The sequence below is a fragment of the Anopheles aquasalis genome, chromosome 3 (genome assembly GCF_943734665.1).
Source record: "Anopheles aquasalis chromosome 3, idAnoAquaMG_Q_19, whole genome shotgun sequence".
NCBI lineage: Eukaryota > Metazoa > Arthropoda > Insecta > Diptera > Culicidae > Anopheles > Anopheles aquasalis.
The window spans coordinates 42106564-42111563 of NC_064878.1; the positions used below are offsets into that span (position 1 = coordinate 42106564).

At 46.2% G+C, this 5000-nt stretch overlaps 1 protein-coding gene across 2 annotated transcripts in view; it reads left to right on the forward strand.

Annotated features, from left to right (window-relative positions):
• LOC126576543 (peroxidasin) overlaps positions 1-5000 on the forward strand; it is a 23220-nt gene that overhangs the window by 4651 nt on the left and 13569 nt on the right. The window lies entirely within an intron of this gene.

A 5000-nucleotide genomic window follows, 5' to 3' on the forward strand; every position in this document is an offset into this window, starting at 1 on the left:
TGGGCAAAGTTCTCGGGCGCTCGGTTCGGCTCGGCACCCAGGATGTCGCACCTGAGTGATGTTCATGTTGATGGACAGAAAACGAAAAACGTAACCCCGCCTCCTCGCACCGTACGATGAGAGTGATGAGATAGAGCCATCATGTCGTTGCGAATACACGGCCCAAAGTGATAGGAGGGACATGGCGGTTGCAAAAGTAATTCGCATTTCATACAGGGCCTCCACCGGGGCCCGTTATATGTGGTTCCATGCGCACCGGTGGGAATTATGCTGCTCTTTAGCCGATGATGATGCCATCGCACGGTTTTTACACATCAAGCACACGAGGAAAACGGATGGGGTCTCATTTGAAATGAAAATATGAAATGCAAGCCGGAAAAAACGGATATTTTGAATAAAAATACGTGGGTGGATCAAATGTAAACGATTCTTTTTGTCCTACTGTTACAACAATGGACGCTCTCGCTTTTTTGTTGTTGTTTAGTTGCTTTGTTGGAAGTTCAAGAAACGTTGTGGAATGCTCCCTTGACTCTCTCAGTGTCCACCGTAACGATTGTGGAACATTTGCGCACCATATTTTAACCAAGTTACTGGCTGTAGAAGGCTTAAAATCGAACCAAATCTTCAAGATATTGATTGTACATTTCGAGGAAAAGACACTGTAGCGTGCCAGACTGCTGGCACGGAATGAAAAAAAACGTGGCAATCCGTAATCGTGTTGAAAATGAGCCTCATAACACACAATATCAGTTGCTTTAGACGACTTATTGGAAACGATAAACATCGTACCACCACAGGACAATTAATGCGGCCTAGTGCTGCCATGTTTTCAGTGAGGTTCAAATTGGATATCGCCGCCGAAGATGGATAAGGAAATGGTTGTTTTCTATGTAAGAGCTTGCCCCCATACATTTGCAGCTTTGAAAAGGGGAAAATTGGGCCAACTGAGGTGGGAAACTTCAATGTGTTTGGCCTTCTCAAGGAATCATTGGGAGGCAAAAGACTCAACAGTGAAGCTGAAGTTGAATCCCCATTTGCGTTCCAAACACGAGCTACATCTTTCTACATTAAAGGATTGAAAAAAGTACTTATCCGCTAGGAAAAATACATGGTATGCCATCAGGCGGTACCCTATTTTAAAGTTGAATAACTCTGTTATTTTTCAGCCGATTTGGACAAATAGGTCAGTTTCTGAAACTTCAATCTATGCCATTTTAGTAATGGATCACTTCACGTTAAAAGAGCGGACTGAAATTGTCACACTTTACATTGAAAATAATCGGTCAATAGTGGAAATTGCGATCGAGCAATCGATGGTGAATGAATGCTTCGCCGCATATGACTGCTCTGGGCTTTTTTCTGTGGGTCTGTTTGAAAAATAAGGCTTTTGCAAACAAATAAAGGCTATGAAACAACTTAGAGTAAATATTAGAGCTGGAATTGCCAAAATAACTACCTAAATGGTGTAAAATACAATGCAAAATGCGCTTTTTGGTATGCCGGATCAATATCATATTTTGAAAAATGACAGAGGTATTCAACTGTAAAATAGGGTACCACCTGATGGCGCACCCTGTATGCTCCGGAATCAGGAGATTACTTGGAAAAATAAAAAATACATTTTTTGCGTTTCAACTTAAAATAAATTTGCAAAAAAAAAACAGTTATTTAAGTTTGTTGCACCCACGTATGAATCTCGCTCACCATGTTCCCTGGGAACAGCATCGCCATCGTCGGGGTCAAGTCAAGCTTTCCTCCCCATTCACTGATTGCTATGTTCATTACCTTAACCAACATTCTAAAGCTATCGGGAAAGCAGTACCGCAGAGTGAAAGATAATACCACGGTTGCCTTCAAAATGGCTTGGTCGGCCGGTAAACGAATCTAGTGGCCGTTGTGCGTACCGTAAAGCCTCCTGTGACATAAGCTAACATGACGTAAGGGAAAACATCCACCTCAACGGCACTCTCGGGCCAAAAAACCAGTACCAGTAGCCCCTTTTACCAGGCTGGCCATATGTTAAAGGATAATTTTAATTACATTTACACTTCTACTACGCTGCTTTGCCTTCGCTCCGGGTCAGAGTTTGGCCTTTTGGGATACGTCTCCTGGGCACACCGAGCGGAAACCGCACATGCATCTCGTGTAGCATCTGCGGCGGCGGTATATCGAGCCCGAGTGGCCGAACAGAGGACGGGAGGAGTGTTTACCGTTCCGGGCTTTTGCGGGATCCGGTTTTCTGGTTTCGATAAACATGCGCCCGAGAAAGCAAACACATCACAGGGGCCCCACCGTGTCCGAAAATACCCCTCGCTTCCCCCCCCCCCCCCCCCTCTCATCACACTCACTTAACCCCCAAGGGGCCACTGGGTGACATGGGTTCGCGGATGGGTCACGTTGCTAGCTAGCCGGCGCCGGCGTTGGATCTGCAGTGAAGCAGTTCGCCTTTTTTTTTTGTTTTGTTTTTGGCGAGTCCGGCGGCCGTCCACCCTCCTGGTGACCCTTTTTGGGTGGGCGACAGGAATGTAAATAATGGAGCATGAAATGTAGTCTGCGGTGTGTGTTCGGTACACCGAAACCCCGTTGGTCGGGGGTTCGTTTGGGTTGATTGGCTGTACGGTCGAGGTGCATTGCATGCCACATGTTGTAGGTATGTCCCCTGCCGTGGCGCATGTATGACGATTGCAGGGAAACGCAGGACCAGAGAAAACCACAATAATGCAGTGGTACTGTCTGGTCTATCCAGAAGGACCGGGGAATGCAATTTTCATTGCACTTTACCATCGCGCTTCAAACTGAACTGAACGCTAGCATGTTGTCTGAAGTGCAATCGAAAGAGAGACGAAGTGAGAGAACGGCAGAGTGGCAAGGATGTACCGATGCAGACGAATTTAATCGTTGTGCAAATGAAGTCTGCTAGCGAAATTGGAACTCCCTTTTCCACCTCAACCGAGTGAGAGAGAGAAGCCTCGTATTTCATAACACATGTTTGCGAGTAGTATAGTGTAGTGTAAATATGCTAAGAAGAACTGAACCCGATTGCCATTAGTAAGACCATTTATCAGACTAAAACCAACCACCCCGCAATACAGTCATCTAGGGATAAATAAAGGGTTTTGGATTGTGCCTGCAGATAGCACGTATTCCCCCGGTCCCAGGGGTATGTGAAACCAATCGTACGGTACATAATTGCTCATAAATTTCACACACAACAACATGTCACCCCGAAATCCCATCGGGATGGACGGATGCATATCGGTGAAGAATGCTTGTTCCCGGCTTGCAACCATTCTACTCCAGTCCAGAACATTCGCTTTGCATGTAGCTTGCGTTTTCAAAACATGCTCCCGCACGGGGTGGAGGACGAGAACGTTAAGTTAATTATTTATGCTAGCGTAAATTAAGTTCTCACTCCCTTGCCGCCCCAGGCGAGGTCCAGCGCTAGTCTAGCAAGAATTCTTCTTATCTCTGCCAACTGCCAAACGGCCCAGGGTGCTGAGGGTTCTTTGAAAATGAACTCCAACCGATGCGTTGCCGTGGGCCCTGGTAGAAAATGCTGCCAGCAAGCTAGCAATTATTGCAAGATGGTGCGACGGTGGTGGCGTAACGAAATTACTCTCCACCGGCCCCTGCCAGTGGACACTGGAACTGGACAAATCGATATTACGAATAGAATTGAGTTTTGGGGGCTTGGGAGCAGAGTTCTCTCGGGAGTTTCTTATCTGTGCGCGGCCCATAATGAAGTAATCGTTCGGCCATAAAATTGTCTAGACGTAGTGTTGTTTATGTAACGTTCTGTCGTTCAGCCACATAAGCAATCTCTGTTGGACAGGCCGCAATCCCGGTACTTCACGGCTAAACCAAATTAAGTGAAATATAATGCAAAGTAAACCTTTCCACCGCAAGTGCGCCAAAAGCGGGAAGATATTTGTCCGCCAAATATGAGCGGTACGATTCCTCAAAGAGACCCTTTCCCCCCAATCCATAAGGCTTTGATTACGAAACTTTGGCCGTGATTCTATTTCCATCTTTTTGGGTGAAGTTTCCGGTTGGTCTGTTCGAGGCTTTCAGTCAATCTTTTCCCCCGCCCCGGGGTGCAAAACTTTTCCGGATCGACCGGCCTCGTACTAGCACGTGGGTACAACTACAATGGACCACGGCACGGCACTGAAACTTGAGCTAGAAGAAAGTCACACAGCGAAAAGTCCCGCGCACACAAGGGTACGCAGAGGAAAATTCTCACAAACTCATAGCGGCATGAAAAGTGAATCGACCGCACGATCCGATCCGCTCACAATTGGCTTCATTATGTCCGGTATGCGCACTCGATTCAACAAATGATGTGCCATTTATGTGCCCGGCTTATGGGTTATCCAGATATCTCAAACTTTTCTGCACAACCACACACTACCCAGGCCCCCCTCGGCCAATGCGTCAATGGCAGACACTGCCGGCTCGGGGGGAAAAACTAGAAAACTACAGAATTCTACGGAAGACGGGTACGTGCGGACGGAACGCTTTCGGCGAATGTTTAGCCACATCGAAGTTTGGAAGAAAAACTTCCCCCCTTTCCTCCACAACGAGAAGCCACAAATCATGTGAAGCAAAGAATAACGAAACGCTGTTTCGACGGACTTGCGTTGGAACTGCGTGCGAAACAGATAAAACATTATTTCAGCGAGCGAGGATCGAAAGCGAACGGCCACAAAAAGTGTTCCGATATCGATGAACAATTTGTGGACCTGTAGAATGCTCCCACTGTATTGGGTGAGGTAAAAAAAACGGGGATTTGCGTTGGTGCGGTGAAAGTTGTCCTTCAACAGATGAGGAGGCCAATAATGGGATGGGAATAATCAATACTTAGGAGTGTCCTGTTTATGATTGCTTCTATTCCTTGTGAAGAAGATTTTAAAAGGATCGTTCCCTTTTTAGATACTTTCCATTTGTTCTAAAAGGCTTTAGCATGATTTAAATATTATTTACTGCAAACGAAAACCATT